This window comes from Hevea brasiliensis, chromosome 4 (assembly GCF_030052815.1).
Source record: "Hevea brasiliensis isolate MT/VB/25A 57/8 chromosome 4, ASM3005281v1, whole genome shotgun sequence".
Lineage (NCBI taxonomy): Eukaryota > Viridiplantae > Streptophyta > Magnoliopsida > Malpighiales > Euphorbiaceae > Hevea > Hevea brasiliensis.
This window is the reverse complement of record NC_079496.1, coordinates 7,457,477-7,478,425: the sequence shown is the minus strand read 5'-3', so window position 1 is coordinate 7,478,425 and position 20,949 is coordinate 7,457,477. Positions and strand designations below refer to the sequence as shown.

At 29.6% G+C, this 20,949-nt stretch overlaps 1 non-coding gene across 1 annotated transcript; it reads left to right on the top strand.

Moving 5' to 3' along the window:
• The first annotated feature begins 10,699 nt into the window (after nucleotides 1–10,699).
• LOC131179656 (small nucleolar RNA R71) lies at nucleotides 10,700–10,806 on the top strand. Its single transcript, XR_009148544.1, has one exon. It is a non-coding gene; the product is annotated as a small nucleolar RNA R71 (small nucleolar RNA).
• The last annotated feature ends 10,143 nt before the right edge of the window (nucleotides 10,807–20,949 follow it).

Here is a 20,949-nt window from a genome sequence, read left to right as displayed (position 1 = left end):
GACTAAAATTGTTGAGGTGTTCTATGAGGTGGAAGATTAGTAGAGAATATCATTCTTCTTTGCAAGAATTTTTCTTTTTTCTTTTTAAGTGTATCCTCTATCCATCAAACTAATCACTCCTAATCTCCAGAAATAATTTGAAAAATCCCAAAAGACAAGTAACGAGATTTGATGTCCCTCAAAATCAAACCTAGCTAAAATTTTACCATCTCTGGGTCTCAATGTTAACCATCCAACTAACACCTTATTGGCACATATATGATTTCATTAATCAGCAAAATTACTAAAATTGCTAATTATCCAATCTGACCACATATGTATGGTGTGGTCATATAATATCTTATTTAGAGTTTGTTGTGTTGTCACTTTAATATGAAAGGAAAATATGCATTGTACAATTTTAAAAGATATCCAGTAAGTAGCTAAGTTAACCACTGCAAAAGAACATATATGCATACGGTGCATTCTAAATATTGGTGTAAGCAATCAAATCAGCTATATGTCCAGGATTTCGAGCACATATGGGCCTAAAGTAAAAATTAAATTTTGATTAAGAGGAGAGAGATAAATAGAAATTACTCATTAAAAAAGAAAACGGATTAAAAAACAAGGAAACATAATTAATTTGGTTGTTGTGGTAATCAATAGGTGCAAAGAAGCATCGTCAATAACTTTACTGAAATTTAATTGATTTTTTCTTTTCATTATGAGATCCTTTGTGAACTAAACATGCCCATTTGTTAATCTAGTTTCATTTAAAAAAAAAAAAAAAATTCCGGTGTTGATAATTTTGGATTGACATGTCCTACTTTGTTGGGGTGTGGAATTACTCATCTTAGATGAATATTTTCTTTTTTTTCATTTATGGCTATTTCCTATAGATTTTATATATATTAAACAATAAAACTTATATAATTTAATATTTAAATGTATCTGTTGCAAAATATAAATATTGCTTTAAAGTAATTTAGTTATTCAACAAAATAAAATTAATTACTTTTCTTTAAGAAAAATTATTAACTACTTAAAAAATAAATAATTGTCTAACTTAATTTAATTCATAACATATATTTTTTTTAATATTAAAGAAAGGAATTTTTATATATATTATATGTGCAAAAAGGAAATCCCAAGTCAATGTTCAGTAACACTGACATGGATCCCTATTCTATTTTTTTTTACAAACTTTCTTTTTTTAAGATAATTTATTACCTTTTTTTCCATTCTTTTTTAATTATATATATTTAAATTATTTTTTATTTTAATTTTTATTTTAATTTCAATTAATTCTTAACTATTATTATTATTATTATAAAAAATTTTGAAACAATTTTAGTTTGCAATAAAGTATAAGTTCACTATTGTAATAATAGTGTTTTAATTATTTTACTTTGTTGCATCTCCTTATTTTTTATTTTTTATTTTATTAGTAAAAATGTTTAGTGACCGAATTATAATTAATAAATTTTGTAAGCACCATGAAGATTAATTAATATAAAATTCGATTACCATGGAAAATTTTACCCATGAAATTTGAAAGGCAATGAAGGGGTAAATTTTCCACGGTTATTGAATTTTATATTAATTAATTTTCATTATGCCCACAAAATTTTAATTTATTAATTATAATTTGGTAATTAAACATTTTTAATTTTGTTTAATTAATTACGATATTATATATAATTTTGAAAAAAATCTCATATATATATATATATATATATATATATATATATATATATATATATATATATATATATATATATATATTACTTTTACATTGTTATTTATTATTATTTTTATTAAAAATAATTTTAAAATAACTTAATTTTAATAAAGTATAATTCACTATTTTAATCACAATATTATAATCAATTTATCCTACTATGATTCTTTATTTTTTTTGTTTTTATTTTTTTATAATTTTTTATTTTATCACTAGAAATAAAAATAATTTTTACATGATATATCTTTAAATCTTTTGATATATTATCCCACCTTTTTAATTTTTTATTTAAGTATATACGACTAAAATGTGGGTAAGAGATTCCACAAGTTATGCTTAAGGGATGGTGAAGGTTCTCCAGACGGTAATTAATATTGAATGGAAAAAAATCTAGAAAGTGTAATTAATGTTGTTGGAGCTTTCGGGCTCTCTCATCGGTTATGAATGTGTATGTGTGTGGGTTTATAAGCGTTGCCAAGACTTTGCTCAGTCATTAATTGCTTGAGTGTGAGTGTTGGTATAGTAAGTTTTATGTTCCTGTGTGTGTGCGTGTCTTTGAAAGAAAAAGCTAAAACCTAAGGGGTGAGGCGAGTTCCCAGTATGGCCCAATGGTTGAGGTTTGCGAGTTAGTGGGTGTGCCCATTGGGGGTGCTCAGTGAGGTTGAGCCTTCGGATTCCCATATCGGTTATGGATGTGTGCGTGTGATACGGTGTGTCCGCAAGTGCACGGGTCACAGTAGTATAGTTTTAAAAATTGATATCGATCCCACAGGGAATTGTGCTTAAATTGGAAATAAAAGTATAAGCAAATTAGAATGACAAAAATTAAAAGATATTAAAAATAAAATCTAAAAATTAAAATTAAGACAAAAATTAAAGATGTAAAATGAAATTTGGAATTAAAATTGGTATTTGAGGAATTAAAACTAGATCAATCAATTAACTAAAATTAATTAAACTAGATTACCCAAAAATTAATTTGAAATATCTATTTATGAAATTGAGAGGAATTAAATCTAAATTCAATAAAAATAAAAATAAAGTGATTATAGAAATTGGATTTAATATTGGATTTAAATTTAAATTGCTATTTATGAGGTTTGGAGGATTTATATCTAATTTCAATGAAAAATAAATTGATTCTAGAGATTGGATTTTCAATATTGTTTGCATGTGGTTTTTCCCTAATTTAGCCAAACACATGAGAATTGCAATTTTGAGGGAAATCAATTCTTAAGTTTTTGAAACCTTTTTCAAGCATCTCAAAATTGGTTTTCATTAAATCAAACCCTGTTTTCACGGTATTTCAAATCTAACAAAAACCCAATTAATGCTCTAATTGATTTTTGGAAAGTTCCCCTTAATCTTCTTAGCTTATTTCTAACACCAAGAAAATAAAGTTTATTGCAAGATTATCCATCCCCAATATTCACTTTTCAGTCCATCTATTAAGGATTAAAACTTAACTTAATGAGGGCCCATTCATCAAGCAAGGAAATAAGCACACAAGCAATAAATCAAAATATAACAATCTTCATTTAAATGGCTAAATCAGTTCAAAACCACAAAACAAATCAATATTTACAAACCCATCTCTAGAATCTCAATAAACTACTCACAAATCATTGTTTAAACATAAACCCAAATGAAGAAATGAAGAAATAATGGAAATGTAAGCTAAAAGGGGTAGAAAAACCCAGCAAATCTGCAGCAGGATCTCTGCAGAAAAGTGCAGAAACTTGATCCTTGCTGCTGCTGGAAGAAGATGCAGAATGTGCTCCTCCCTTTCCCTCTTTCTATCTTTCTAAAAATGCCTCCCTTGCTCTCTATGCTCTCTATGCTCTCTATATCTCTATGCTCTCTATATCTCTATGCTCTCTATATCTCTATGCTCTCTATATGCCAAGAAAGTGATAAAATGGGTCTTTATATAGGCTAAGGGATTGTTCTAGAATGGGTAAAAGGGGGAAGGATCTAGAGAAAGTGAGGTAAAAAGCTGGAGTAACGGAAATGCCACGTCAATTATTTTCCAGTAAAAACGACATAAGCCGAGTCAGTTGTGTCGCGGGTTGTGTCGCTCTCGGCCATTTTTTTTTTTTTTTTCTCAACTTCAAAATTTTTGCAATTCGATTTTAATCTCCTTCAAATGGCTACTCTGATCAAAATACATCAAATTTCTCCAGATTTAACCTACAAAACAAATAAATTCCAAAAATTAAACTAAGAGATGTGAAAATTGTAAAATTGACTAAATATATATTAATATCTAAAATAATAGCTATGAATAAGGGTAAATTATGTGCAAAAATTACTCCTAAATGATGATATAAAATGCATGCATCAAATTCCCCCATACTCAAACTCTTGCTTGTCCTCAAGCAAAATTTCATTAAAACTCATTTGGAAGGGAATAGAATCAGTCTTTGAAAACACAAAATTCACTAATCCAAACTACCAACTTACCTCTAGCCACCAACATTCCAAATTCCCACCAGCAAAAGCACAAAGAATGAAGCAAGCACTCTCAACTATTACAGAATAGCTAAGAATTAACCAATCAACCCAAGCAACAAATACCAACCAACTACAAGAGTCAATTGTGCCAAAACAAACCTAAATGAAATAGATAGCCAATGTGTCTCAAATAGATGGTGAGTAATGTATGAAAGGTTATATTGCCAAACCCATATGCAAGCATAAAAGATCTAACTCTACTAATGTAACAAGCATTTTTCAAAGAATCATTAGGTCTTTTTAAGGGTTGTAATGGGGTCTAATAAGGTAGAATTGTGGTTAACAAAGAAAGGGAATAAGGTAAACAAAATATGAGAATAATATGAAACTCAAAGTGCATCCATTTTTATTTTTTTTTTTATTTTTTTATTTTTTTTTTATTTATTTTTTTTTTTTTTATCAAGAGGAAAGAAATTCTCAATGAAGCTCAAGTGCTATCACAATGTTTATACAAAGGGACTATTTTTTTATGCTTATTTTATTTTATTTTGATTTTGTATTGGTCCCTATTTCATGTCACACCCAAAATTACCTTTGGGATATTTTGGTGACCTTTTCAACTTTTCACAATTACTCTAGCACTTTTCAAGATGTTTCAATCCTCCATTTTTTTTTTTTTTTTTTTTTTTTTATATTATCATTTTTTTATGCACTTAATTGCTAAAATACTATTCTCATAGATAGGTGGTAGTGTTTAGGTTTAATGGCTCGGTAAATGATTTGGGTTCCAAAGAAATTAGGGATTTAAGGTTCAAGGGAGTTTGCAAGGGTTAAAATGAAATTGAGGTAGGTTAAGGCTAAATGTGAGGTTTAAAATATGAAGGAATGCCTAAATCATATTCTTATCAAATGCAAGTTAAAAATTTCGCTTTGAAAGATCTAAGATGCTTGTTCTAGGAATGGTGAGACGACAATGACCATTTTCTTCCTTAAAGGCTTATCCAGACACTCAAAACTCAAAATAACTAATCAGAATCTGCATACCTAGATTGATATATTAATTTTCAGCTATTAAGTAAGAGAAAGAATAATGCTTAAGACTTTGTACCCAGCTGGAACTTTCATTCCACTAACCATCTAAAGGCAAGTTGGATTGCTTGAATAAGTGGCTTATGGAGTTCAAAGACTGGTTTAAAAATTCAAAAATTTTAAATGAGTGAATGAAATGCATGAGTGTAAATGTCTAGTCAACCTATATGCAACTAAGTATGCATAACTAAGTATATGAAGCTATATGCAGTGTATATACGTGAATATGTACAAGTATGAAGTAATGAGTGTGTCGCTATATGCAAATGAAAAAGAAAAATAATTTTTGCAAGGAAAAATAATTTTTGCAAAAAATTTACCCTCTCCCCCATACTCAGAATGAACATTGTCCTCAATGTTAAAAATGTGCAAGGAATGGGATAATTTGGCTATATGTGCACAGAAAGCTAAAATTTAAAGCTAAATAAAATTTTTATTGCTCATTTGCTTGCAATGCATTGCATCCCATCTGCACAAGGAAATTAGAACAATGTTAAATTCTGAATACGGAGTATATAAAAAAAACTTAAAACAAATGAAAGAAAAATTGGGAGTTATGCACAAAAATGCTAAGTTTAGGTCTTTAGCTTGACCATACTTACTCAAAATTTCATGGAGAATGAGAAAGATAGCAAGTTGCTATTTTCTCAATTGGCTCACCAGCTAAATAATGCCTCAACCTTTGTCCATTTACCTTGAAATTACCAGATTTTTCACCAAAAATTTCCACAGCACCATGAGGTAAAACTTTCACAATTTTGAATGGACCTGACCACCTTGATTTTAATTTTCCTGGAAAAAATTTTAACCTTGAATTGAATAAGAGAACCAAATCTCCTTCTTTTAAGTCCTTTTTCTTGATATGCTTATCATGCCATTTTTTAGTTCTTTCTTTATAGATCCTAGCATTTTCATAAGCATCAAGTCTCAATTCTTCTAATTCATCAAGTTGCAAAAGTCTTTTATGTCCAGCAGCTTGCAAATCAAAATTGATTGCTCTAATGGCCCAATAAGCTTTATGTTCTAACTCTACGGGCAAATGGCATGATTTCCCAAAAACTAACCTATAAGGTGTAGTTCCTATGGGGGTTTTAAATGCTGTTCTATATGCCCAAAGAGTGTCATCTAACTTAAGGGACCAATCTTTTCTGGATTTATTGACAGTTTTCTCCAAGATTTGCTTGATTTCTCTATTTGTGATTTCTACTTGGCCATTTGTTTGAGGGTGATATGGTGTGGCAATCCTATGCTTTACCCCATATTTTCTCATCAATTTTTCAAATTGGTGGTTGCAAAAATGGCTACCACCATCACTGATTATGGCACGTGGGGCACCAAACCTGGTCAAAACAAATTTTTTCAGAAATTTCACCACAACTTTTGCATCATTGGTAGGTGTAGCAATAGCTTCTACCCATTTAGATACATAGTCCACCCCTACCAAGATATATTTATTCCCATAAGAAGATGGAAATGGCCCCATGAAATCAATTCCCCACACATCAAATAATTCAACTTCTAATATGGATTGTTGAGGCATCTCATCTCTTTTGGAAATGTTGCCTACCCTTTGACACCTATCACACTTGCTTACAAAGTCTCTCACATGTTTAAACATTTTAGGCCAATAGAAACCTGATGTCAAGACTTTTTCAACAGTTTTTGAGACACTAAAATGACCACCATATTCAGAGGAATGACAATGGTAAATAACATCATGCATTTCTTCCTCTGGTATACATCTCCTAATTATTCCATCATTGCATCTCCTAAACAAAAGAGGTTCTTCCCAAGAATAAAATTTAACATCATGCAAGAATCTTTTCTTTTGCTGCCAAGATAAATCAGGTGGCAAGACACCACAAGATAAGAAATTCACAATATCAGCAAACCATGGAAGTGCAGAATTCAACACATACAACTGCTCATTCATGAAAAACTCATCAATTGGCACAATTTCATCATTTTTATTTTCAGTTTTCATCCTAGAAAGGTGATCAGCCACCACATTCTCAACACCTTTTTTATCTCTTATTTCCAAATCAAATTCTTGAAGTAACAAAATCCATCTAATCAACCTAGATTTAGCTTCTTTCTTGCTCATTAAATACTTTATTGCTGCATGATCAGTGAAAACAATTACCTTTGAGTTGACCAAATAAGAACGGAATTTATTGAGTGCAAATACTACCGCAAGGAACTCCTTTTCAGTTGTAGCGTAATTGACTTGGGCTTCATCAAGGGTTCGGCTTGCATAGTAAATGGCATAAGGTTTCCTATCTTTTCGCTGGCCAAGGACAGCTCCAACAGCAAACTCGCTTGCATCACACATGATTTCGAATGGCAAAGTCCAATCCGGGGGTTGCATGATGGGAGCTGTTGTTAAGGCCGTCTTCAACCTGCAAAAAGCAACCATACAATCTTGATTAAAATCAAATTTAACATCATGATTCAAAAGATTTGTTAAGGGTTTAGCAAGTTTAGAAAAATCCTGAATAAATCGCCAGAAACCCAAAGATGTCCAAGGAAACTCCGCACTCCTTTGACAGTGGTTGGAGGTGGCATTTTTTCAATAATTTCTATTTTAGCTCTATCCACTTCAATTCCCCTATTTGAGATTAAATGCCCTAGAACGATCCCCTCTTGGACCATAAAGTGGCATTTCTCCCAATTCAACACCAGATCATTTTCAGCACATCTCTGCAAAATCTTAGACAAATTAGTCAAGCATGAATCAAAATTAGTGCCATATACTGAAAAATCATCCATGAAGACCTCCATAATTTCTTCAATAAAATCAGAAAAAATAGCCATCATGCACCTTTGAAATGTGCCAGGCGCATTACACAATCCGAATGGCATCCTTCGATATGCAAAAGTGCCATAGGGACATGTAAAGGTAGTTTTTCTTGGTCATCGAGATGGATTGGAATTTGAAAGAAACCGAATATCCATCTAAGTAACAAAAGAATCAAAGCTTGGCTAATCTCTCTAACAATTGATCCATAAAAGGAATGGGAAAATGGTCTTTTCTTGTGGCATTGTTCAACTTCCTATAGTCTATGCACATTCTCCAACTCAGATTCTAGTGGGTATCAATTCATTATTCTCATTTTTAACAACTGTCACCCCACCTTTTTTTGGTACAATATGCACAGGACTCACCCACTCACTGTCAGAAATGGGGTAAATAATTCCAGCAGCTAGTAATTTTAGGATTTCCTTTTTCACAACATCCTTCATTGTAGGATTCAATCTTCTTTGATGTTCAATGGAAGGTTTACTATTTGGCTCAAGGAAAATCCTATGCATACAAACTGTTGGACTAATTCCCTTTATATCATCAATTGCATAACCCAAAACTCTTCTATATTCTCTCAATACTCTCAACAATTTGTCATTCTCAATATTAGTCAAAGATGCATTAATTATAACAGGATATGTTTCATTGGGTCCAAGAAAAGCATACCTGAGGTTGGAAGGAAGAGGTTTAAGATCTACCTTTGGAGCATCCTCTACCTTTAATGATGGTGGTTTGATCTCCAAATTTTGCACTCCTTCAAGTTGAAAAATTGTGGCGTTAGGATGTGGTGGAGAGCTGTCTAAGTGTTGTGCAAAAGTAGCCATGTTGTGATTATCATCATCAATGCTCCCACCATGGACTAAGCAATTTTCAAGTGGGTCTTGTGGATAGCTTTTTCTGAAATGCTCTTGAACAATCTCATCAATAATGTCTACCCGCAAACAAGACTCAACTTCTTCATGTTTCCTTTTCATGGCTGGATTGATGTTGAATATCATTTGATCATCTCCCACTCTAAGTGTCAATTGCTCACCCTTCACATCAATTAATGCACCAGCTGTTGCCAAAAAGGGTCTTCCCAATAAGATAGGAACTTTTGTGTCTTCTTCCACATCTAAAATGACAAAGTCCACCGGAATGTAGAATTTCCCAACCTTGATAGGCACATTTTCAAGAATGCCTTCCGGATATTTAATTGAACGGTCAGCCAGTGAAAGATACATGTTTGTGGGCTTCAACTCTCCCATATTCAACTTCTCATATATTGAAAGTGGCATTAGGCTGACACTAGCTCCAAGGTCACATAAGGCATTTGCCACACAATTATCACCAATATGACAAGGAATGGAAAACACACCCGGATCTTTGAGTTTGGGAGGTAACTTTTTCTGAATTATAGCACTGCATTGCTCTCCCAAATTGATGGTGTCATAATCTTCTAGCCTTCTCTTGTTGGAAAGAATCTCCTTCAAAAACTTGGCATAACTTGGCATTTGGGATAGTGCCTCAGTGAATGGCACATTGATATACGACTTCTTTAGCACTTCAAGGAATTTGCCAAATTGTTTGTCTAGCTTGTGCTTGATGAATCTTTGAGGGTAGGGAAGGGTGGGTTTGTAGGGTTCAGGTGGGATGTATGGTTTCTCTCCCTCATCTTGCTCACTTTTGCTTTCTTCTTCTTTTTCATTTTTCTTGCTCTCAACTGAATTTTCTTCTTTTGTGCTCTTTTTTTCTTCTCTCTTGTTTTCACTCTCTTGACCAACTTTTTTACCACTTCTCAAGGTTACAAACTTACATTGTTCATGAGGGTTTTGTGGTTGGCTAGGTAGTTTCCCATAGGAATTGCTTCCTGATGAGCTTGCTTGTTGCGCCAATTGAGTCTCCAACATGCGGTTGTGGACTTGTAATTGATCTATGGTTTGTCTCATGTGTTGCATTTCTTCCTCCAATTTGTTATTCATTTTGCTTTGTTCAGCAAAAAATTTCTCCATCATGTTCTCCAAGGATGGCTTCGGTTCATGGGATGGAAGGGATTGTTGTGCTCTTGCTTGATATCCAGGTTGTGGTTGCCTTGTGGGCTGAAATTGAGGCTGAAATTGAGGCTTGTTCTGCTGCATAAACTGCTGGTTATGAGCATAATTTGAGCTTTGGCCTTGTTGAGCAAAAGTTGCTTGTGGTCTCCATGTTGAGTTGTTCATATTAGAATAAGAATTTCCCATAGGTTTTGTTGATAACCTCCTGCATAAGCAGCTTGTTCTTGCAAATAATCATCACCATAAGAAGAATAATCAACTCCACAACTTTGAGTTCCATTTGTGAAGGCAACTTGTTGCATAGTTGTAGGAGTTGAGGTTGTTGCCTTTGTGCAAAAATCACTAAGAAGCTGAGTCAACTGATCAAATTTTGCATTCATGTAGTTAACTGAGTCAAGTTCATAGATCCCAGCTTTCTTTGGCTCAAGTGCTCTAGGATTTCCCCATAAATGGGTATTATGAGCAATCTTCTCTAATAGATCATAGCATTCTTCACTTGTCATTCTCATGAAATCTCCTCCTGCTTGTGAATCAATTGTGTTTCTTATGGCTGGAGTAACTCTGGTGTAGAAATTCTGAACAATCATCCATTTGGGTATTTCATGATGAGGACATTGCCTTTCAAGCTCCTTAAATCTCATCCAAGATTCATACAAAGTTTCATCATCTCTTGGTTTAAAAGCTACCATCAAATTCCTCAAATGAGTAGTTTTCCCAGGTGGGAAAAATTGAGATAGAAAAGCTTGAGATAGCTGCTCCCAAGTAGCTATAATAGCTTGTGGGAGTGAGTCATACCACTCCAATGCTGAATCCCGAAGAGAAAATGGAAATAATGTGAGCCGAATAACTTCATCAGAAACTCCAGGTTGCCTTTGTGTACCACATATCATCAAAAATTTCTTCAAATGAGAATGAGGATTTTCAAGTGGGCTACCTCCAAATTGTGAATTCTGAACCATTTGAATAAGACCAGTTTTTAATTCAAATTGATTAGCTCCAATAATAGGTCTGTTATCTCTCACATCAGTACATCTAGGAAAAGCATAGTCTAACATGGATCTTCTTTGAGGATCATTTTGATTAACCACAGCATTTTGCCCGTTTTGCTCATTTGCTCCATTGTTTCCACCAATAGCTCTATTTTGATTCTCCATATTTTCTATTGTCTCCTCTTGCTCAAATATTTGTTGTTCTTCTTTTTCTGCTTCTTTTCTTCTCTTGTACTCCTTTTTGTTGGCTCGACAGAATTTTTCAATTTCTGGGTTGAACAACAATTCAGTATCACTTGTGCTTTTCGATCGTCTCATAAACAAGAAAAGTACCTGAAAAACACAAGGAACAATAGTGAAAATAAAATAAAATAAAAATTCTAATTAGCTTAAAACAATTAAAATCCAACTTAAAAACAAACAATTCCCCGGCAACGGCGCCAAAAACTTGATACGGTGTGTCCGCAAGTGCACGGGTCACAGTAGTATAGTTTTAAAAATTGATATCGATCCCACAGGGAATTGTGCTTAAATTGGAAATAAAAGTATAAGCAAATTAGAATGACAAAAATTAAAAGATATTAAAAATAAAATCTAAAAATTAAAATTAAGACAAAAATTAAAGATGTAAAATGAAATTTGGAATTAAAATTGGTATTTGAGGAATTAAAACTAGATCAATCAATTAACTAAAATTAATTAAACTAGATTACCCAAAAATTAATTTGAAATATCTATTTATGAAATTGAGAGGAATTAAATCTAAATTCAATAAAAATAAAAATAAAGTGATTATAGAAATTGGATTTAATATTGGATTTAAATTTAAATTGCTATTTATGAGGTTTGGAGGATTTATATCTAATTTCAATGAAAAATAAATTGATTCTAGAGATTGGATTTTCAATATTGTTTGCATGTGGTTTTTCCTAATTTAGCCAAACACATGAGAATTGCAATTTTGAGGGAAATCAATTCTTAAATTTTTGAAACCTTTTTCAAGCATCTCAAAATTGGTTTTCATTAAATCAAACCTGTTTTCACGGTATTTCAAATCTAACAAAAACCCAATTAATGCTCTAATTGATTTTTGGAAAGTTCCCCTTAATCTTCTTAGCTTATTTCTAACACCAAGAAAATAAAGTTTATTGCAAGATTATCCATCCCCAATATTCACTTTTCAGTCCATCTATTAAGGATTAAAACTTAACTTAATGAGGGCCCATTCATCAAGCAAGGAAATAAGCACACAAGCAATAAATCAAAATATAACAATCTTCATTTAAATGGCTAAATCAGTTCAAAACCACAAAACAAATCAATATTTACAAACCCATCTCTAGAATCTCAATAAACTACTCACAAATCATTGTTTAAACATAAACCCAAATGAAGAAATGAAGAAATAATGGAAATGTAAGCTAAAAGGGGTAGAAAAACCCAGCAAATCTGCAGCAGGATCTCTGCAGAAAAGTGCAGAAACTTGATCCTTGCTGCTGCTGGAAGAAGATGCAGAATGTGCTCCTCCCTTTCCCTCTTTCTATCTTTCTAAAAATGCCTCCCTTGCTCTCTATGCTCTCTATGCTCTCTATATCTCTATGCTCTCTATATCTCTATGCTCTCTATATCTCTATGCTCTCTATATGCCAAGAAAGTGATAAAATGGGTCTTTATATAGGCTAAGGGATTGTTCTAGAATGGGTAAAAGGGGGAAGGATCTAGAGAAAGTGAGGTAAAAAGCTGGAGTAACGGAAATGCCACGTCAATTATTTTCCAAGAAAAGCGACATAAGCCGTCGGTTGTGTCGGGTTGTGTCGCTCTCGGCCATTTTTTTTTTTTTTTTTTTTTTTTTCAACTTCAAAATTTTTGCAATTCGATTTTAATCTCCTTCAAATGGCTACTCTGATCAAAATACATCAAATTTCTCCAGATTTAACCTACAAAACAAATAAATTCCAAAAATTAAACTAAGAGATGTGAAAATTGTAAAATTGACTAAATATATATTAATATCTAAAATAATAGCTATGAATAAGGGTAAATTATGTGCAAAAATTACTCCTAAATGATGATATAAAATGCATGCATCAGCGTGCATGGGTTCATAAGCGTTGCCAAGGCTCTGCTCAGTCATCAATTATTTGGGTGTGAGTGTTGGTATAGTAAGTCTTCTGTTCCTGTGTGTATGTATGTTTTTGAAAGAAAAAAAATTAATTTTGTTAGAGATGACAGGTGTTGAAAATCCTTGGCACTGTTATTTATGAATAGTGACAAAGGATTCGATTTACACTATGTGTGGATAGAGAGAAAAGAGAATTTGAGAGGAAAATAATTTTATTGTTCATTATTTTGTGTTTGAATTAATAGAAAATAAAGATGGGATGAAAATTTGATAGGAAAATAACAATTTTTTGTCCACTTCTACTTTCTCTCCAAAATAAAGAGAAAGTGGGAGAAAAATATAGAAAATTACAAATATATCCCTATATCTTATAAGTTTTTATTTTCTAACTTAGGGATAAAATTATAATTTTACTATTCATAAAATAACTTTCCCTCTGATATTTTCCTTCCTCTATCCAAATATAAGAGAGAAAATATATTTTCCTCTCTTCATTATTATCTTTTTTATTTTTGTCTCATTATTTTTCTTCCTCCAATCCAAACACAATGTTAGTATATGCAAGCATGATTATCCATTACAACTCACAAACTAACACAATACCTTTTTATAACATTAAATATAAATTTGTGTTAATTTTATAAATATTAAATTATATGAATATAAAAATTTAATTTTTTTTAACACTATTATTTTAAATTTTATAATATTTTTTCTAAAAAATTTTTTTATGTGTAAATAATGTTAGTAAATAAATTCACTTTTAATATATTATTTTAATAGCAAACATTGTATACTTAGCAAAAATTAAAAAAAGTTATATATTTCAATATAATACGCTTTTTATTATTTAAAAGATGGTCAATAAATTAAATAAGAATTATAAATATTTCTTAAATATAAACAATTAATTTATTTTATGTCAATTTTTATTTTATTATAAGTAATCAATCTTATATCCTTATCCATTTTATTTCTTATTGATTAACTTTTAAGAGATTAAAAGTTAGTTCAAGTGTTCAACTTATTAGTAAATATTATATAGAGATTTTAAAAACTTTAAAACTTGGCTAAATCTGACAAATTACATAGCAAATCATGTTAATTAAAAAAGAAATATAATTTCATTAGATAATTTATGAAATTTGTTAATGAAAAAATACATAATTATAATATCATGAAGCTCAAATCTTTATTATGCACACGAAACGCATATATATATATATAATTATAACATCAATAATTTTATTTTATTTATAATTATTTAAAATTAAATATTATATTTTAATTTGATCTTAATTTTTTGAACATAATTAAAATAAATAATGCTATCATTTTTTATATACTAAGTTTAATTTTAAATTGTTTATTAATATTTTTAATTTTTTATATTTATCATAATCTTATTTTGTAATGTAATTGTATATCACTATTTTTATAGTTTTTTTTTTATATAATTACATAGTGTTTTACATTAAAATACTTAAAAATGAGCAAGAAGAAATTCAATATCACTCATAATAGTATTTTATTATTTAATATTTATTAAAAGTAATATATATTTTTAAAAATTATGTTAGACTCACTTCTATATTTAAAGAAAAATTAACTTTTTATGAGCATCATGTGTATTGCTGATGCATTAATAATATTCTATAATTTATCTTGTTTGAAGTATATATTTTTTATTTTCGAAATCAAAATCAAAGTAAAATATTAATTTTCTCAATGTATCCTTAATTAATGAAATTATGATTAATACAAATAACTTTTTCTTTAATCAAATAGCATGAAAATAAGATTTCTCCATTGATAATTGACAAAAACATATTCAATTTTATATATATTAATTATTTGAAAATGTCACCTAATTATAATAAAAATATCAAAATAGGAAAAAAATTCAACCTTTTATATATATTTGTATAGAGAGAGAGATAAAATAAAATTTTCAAATTCCTTATAATTTAAAAGGAAAACTTTGAAGGATTCTTAGTTTGGTTAAACACATTAAACACAATACATTTAGTATACAAAAATAATATATATTCACATTGTTAAAATATTTTTAAATTATTAAAATAAATTAAATATATTATAAATCACATAAAAACTTAAGAGCAAAGTAATTTAAATTATTTGTTACTTACAAATCAAAATTACACATACACAAACAATTTTAAATAGATATTATGAAAATGTCTATAAATATTATTTTTTAAATACTTTTTAGATAATAATAATTACAAAATTATAAAAAAAAAATTATAGTGTGACTGTAATGCCCCTTACCCGTCTACTGTATAGCCGAGCAAGAAGTGCCACATTCGGTGCCGGAGCACCCTATCTTGTTTTACCATATCTATTGTAAACTTTTGATGTCATTTAAAATATGTATTCTATGTGTAGAATTTTTTTTTTTATATCTTATTTCTGTGGAGACCCAGACAGAGCCTCCCTTATTTTATTAGCATCTGGCGGGTTTCCATTAATCACCTGTTAACATGTCCATATTCATTTTACACATTTTCATATCATATTCTCTTTTATCATATCATTCGCAACTATTTATGAGATCTCAAAATGAAGTATCATCTATTGCATTCATATAGAAATTCATAGATAATAAATTACAAGTTTTCATTTCAATCTCAAGGTTAATTACAAGTCCAAAATGAAATACATCATGACTAGACATAATGAACCAAAATACTAGTCTATACATGAGCCCTGCAAAAATACAAAAGATTGGTGAGGTGACTCTGGTCGGTGGCAGATCTGGTCGGAACTCTGTCCGAATACTACTGTGGCGACTGCTGCTATGGCGGCTGCTGATCTTCAGTACCTACGCGATGGAAAACCAACGCTAAGCATAATGCTTAGTGGTGCATAATTTATAATAACAATAATTAAACAATTGAATTAATATCTGCAAATCATAATTTCTGGGTCTTTTACATTTTTATTACTCTTTGGAAACAATTAATATTATCGGGATCTTTTATGATTACTTATTGTATTTTAAGTCTTAATTAATTTTTATCAGTGCCCAAGAAACCTATAACAAATTATAAAAACTGGATGCACGGGTGTATACTGGTTAGACAGCCATATGTTTGTCTAGTATACGTCTGTCAGGCACGAGGCCAGTTGTCGGGCACCAGACCCGCTGTTAGGCTTGTAAAGCCATAAATAAAGTAGGCACAATGGCCAGTAAGTAGGCATATAGCTTATAGAACAATCATACCAGACATATATTGTCAGTTTATGATTTTCTTGATAGGTAGTACTGCTATCTATAGTCCTTAATTGGTATACCATTTTATCCAAACTAAATAAATAAGTCTAGGTATACTATGGGCAATTAAATATTTTTAATTATTTTAGCACTATTCATCATTACTATTTTTGACTGCTTCGTTGGTACCATTAATTTCATATTAATAAGACATTAGTCCCAATTTACATATTCATATCATTTTTAATATTTAATTAGCCTTATGAGTATTTTAATCACCATGTATAGCATTTTTCCCATGAACCTTTCTTTAGGTTCATTTTGATGTGTTATATTTATCTAGGAATTTGACTAGGTTAGGATGTCTATTTGGTCACACTTCCTTCATAACAAATGCTCCTCTATGTTTAAACTTGAATTTTAGTTTTTGAATCCCTGAATTTGGGGTTATAGAACTCAAGTTATGGTCAAAATACCATAACTAGTCCCTTTGCCTCTAAGCTGTCCAGAATTTACAATTCCTAGTCAATAAACTTTGACCAGCCATTTGATCATTTTATGGTCATTTTTAGACTTAGGTTCCTTCACAAGATATGTTCCTCTATGTCTTAGGGACTCCCAGGTACAATTTCATAATTTTTTAATCTTAGTATAGTGAGTTATGGTCAATGAATTGACCTGGACTCTTAATCCTATAAAGGCAATAGTCAAACTTTAGGGCAGTATGTTTGACCCTCTTTTTAGGGTCTTTACACTTAGAATTTGGTAAAGGTGTCTAAATCAATATTGTAGCCCTAACTATCATGTTTCCAAATCATATTGGCACATCTCAAATGGAATTTCATAGTGAGAGTTGTGGCCAAATGAACACACGGGTATCAAATGGCATTCTAGGTTCAACTTAACATTTTCCAGATTTCAATAACTAATTTTGGCTAATATTTTCCCTAGGATGCAATGGTTTATAGAGCTTAATCAAAACATAAAAATTGTTGTGCTATGTCTTATAAAACTTTTGGCACTAGTTTCACTCAATTTGCAGCTTTGGAGACCAAGTTATGACATTTTTGCTAAAACTGGTCAAGTATACCAAAGGAATATTTTGGACAATTTCTGGGTTGGCAGTTTTAGTGACCCAACTTGTGCTAACAATTTGACTTGTTAAAAGCAAAACTGCGTCAAGTGGTCTTCATGAAAAGTGTACCCCTATGTCTAAGCTTTCCATTGATATAAATTTTAGGTCATTTGGACCAGTATAGAGAGAGTTATGACCAAATAAACACATACTATTTCATTTGGTCATTTTCTGGTTTCAGTGTTTGGTCATCCGGGTTTGGGCAAAGAATTGGTCATGATTTTGATAAAATTTGGGCAGGGTTCCTTCTTGAAAAATGAAGGTTTGGATGTCCCAAAACACCTCCAATTGGCCTCATACCAATTGGGGCAACACAAAGGGAGATATGGCAATAAAAATCTACTGGATTCAACAATAACACAATCTACAGAAAATTCACACTCTCAATTTCAATCTCCTCCTTCTTCCAAACTCCAAATAAGCATATATGTCACTTCTATAAGCATCAATCTCAACTCAATTAGGTCAAATTAATGCATTCACACAAGGTTCTCAATCATTTACACAAACCCTAGTTTCCAAAGTTTCAAATTTACACAAACCCTACACAACCAACTCCCAACATTCCAACTCATCACCATTCTCATGAAACCATTTTTTCATTACTTAAAAGTAACAAACTTCAAGTTCCATGGCTGCCCAAAAATCAAGGGTTCTTTCTTTCAAATTTTCTTTTCATTTTCATGATATTTATACTTGGCTAAACATGCTTTTCATGTTTAATAAAGAGAAGAAGAGGGATTAATGCACTAACCTTACTTGAGCTTCCCAAACTTCAATTTTCTTGCTTCCTATGGGTGTCTATAACTTTCTTAGGGTGTGGGGAGTATTTTTTGTGAAGGGTGCTAAAGGTTTTGATGGGTAGCTTGAAAGCTTGAATATCAATGAAGGAAATGGGGGACAAGGGTACCGGCTATGTAGAGGAAGAGAGAGAGAAAGAGTGGAGAAGAAGATGGAGTTGGTGGCTTTTTTCTTCTAATGGGTATATATATATATATATATATATATATATATATATTCTATTGTGCACTTTAAATTTTAAAATTTCCATAAGCTTTTTTTTTTCTTTTCTTTTATTTTCCTTTCTTTTCTTTTCTTTTCTTTTCTTTTCTCTTCTCATTTTCCTAATTTATTTCATAAATTTTAATTTATGTTAATTATTTTATTCTCTAAATTTTTAATTTGACATTTAGATCAAAATTCACCCCTGGGAGTGAAATAACTAAAATGCCCTTCATAATGCATATCGGGTCATTTTTATTATTTTATACCAATTAATAAATTCTCTAAATTTTTCCTGTATTTTCTTTACATTTATTTCTTCAATTTGTGCCTCCTCACTATAGTTTAGGTATAGTTCCAGGCATTTTGACTATCCGAACAGACATTAGTCGTCGAAAGAGTAAAATGTATGGACTACCTATGGTAAGGGCATTACAGTGACTCAAAATCTTACTATTTTAAAGTAGTGCTTATAGTAAAAATAAAAAGAAAAGCATTATAAATACTACTAAAATAGAACAACAATTTCTTGTTATTATATTTTTTTTTTTTGTAATGAGAAAAATATGATATTTCATTGTATAATATAATATTGATGTATAAAGTAAAATTTAATTTAACATAAAATGAAGTTATCTTTAAAATTGATTTAATAAAGATAATAATAATAATTAACAAAAATTTAATAATTAATTTGTTAAAAAAAATAAAACGATACTAAAAAAATAGTAAAAAAATAATTTGAATTTGTACATAAACATTTAAGTGATTTAACAGTTAAAATAAATAAATAAAATTTGAAAATTCAATTTTAAGTTAAATACTCAAATAAAAAATTAAAAAGGTGGGATAATATATCAAAAGATTTAAAGATATATCATGTAAAAATTATATTTATTTCTAGTGATAAAATAAAAAATTATAAAAAAATAAAAACAAAAAAAATAAGGAATCATAGTAGGATAAATTGATTATAATATTGTGATTAAAATAGTGAATTATACTTTATTAGAATTAAGTTATTTTTGAAATTATTTTTAAGAAAAATAATAATAAATAATAATTTAAAAATAATATATATATATATATATATATATATATATATATATATATATATATATATATATATATATATATATATATAGCCTTTTTAAGAGAGGGTTTGCTTGCTATCCTTGGCACCCGTTATCATAAAATTTAGTTTAATAAAGATAATGATAAAAAAAAAAGTTAAATTTAATAATTAAAGAGTTAAATAATTAAAAAAAAATTAAATAACAGTAATAAGAAAATAAAATAATAGAAAATAATTTAAATTAATACTTAAGTAGTTTAAAAATTAAAACAAATAAATAAAAATTTTGAAATTCAATTAATATAATAAAACATCTAAATAAAAAATTTGAAGTAATTCAAGCATTCATTCTATTTTACTTAAAAACGTTTAACTAAAAAAGTTTAAAAAATAAAGAAACTGAATGTATGGAATAATATTGTTGTTAAAAAAACAAATGACGAAACCAACGCAATAGGAATATTAATTAAGCACAGTCTCAAATAGGAAATTGAAAAGGCATAAAAAAGGGTAAGGTGGTACTTTTCAGTTCCTTAGTAACAGTAAAGTGTTCCCTGCTTTAATTAGTAATATATAATAATAGATAACAATTCTCTTCTCTAATATTAAAAAAAATATTATATTATGAATCAATAAGTTAGACAATTATTTTTTTTTAAATAGTTAATTCTTTTTAAAAACAAAATAGTTAATTTTATTTAGTTGAATCACTAAATTACTTTGAAGCAATATTAATATTTTGCGATAGATACATTTAACATAAAATATATAAATTTTATTATCTAATATCAATAAAATCTTTATGAAATAGCCATAAATGAAAAAATATATCCATCCAAAATAAGTAATTCCACACCCCAACAAAGTAAAATCATCAACACCACCAGAAGGTGCTTATTTCTCCTAATGATAATGGGTATTATACAGTTTCCAATAATAGTCAAATTAATTAAGTTTCCTTGATTTTTAATCTATTTTTTTAATGAGTACTTTCTTTTTATTTCTCTCCCACCCATTGATTAAATTTTAATTTCCACTTTAGATCCACATGTGCTTGAGATTTTGGACATATAGCTGGTTTGATTTCTTATACCAATATTTAAATGCAATATATATATATATATATATATATATATATATATATATATATATATTAAAAAAATAACTATTAAAGGGAAAAAAAAGGCATAAGGGGAAATTCTTATAATTCCTTCCCCTTTCCCTTCTTACAAAACAAGGGAGCTGGTCATTTAATTTTTTTCCTTTTTTTTTTTTTTCTTCCAACA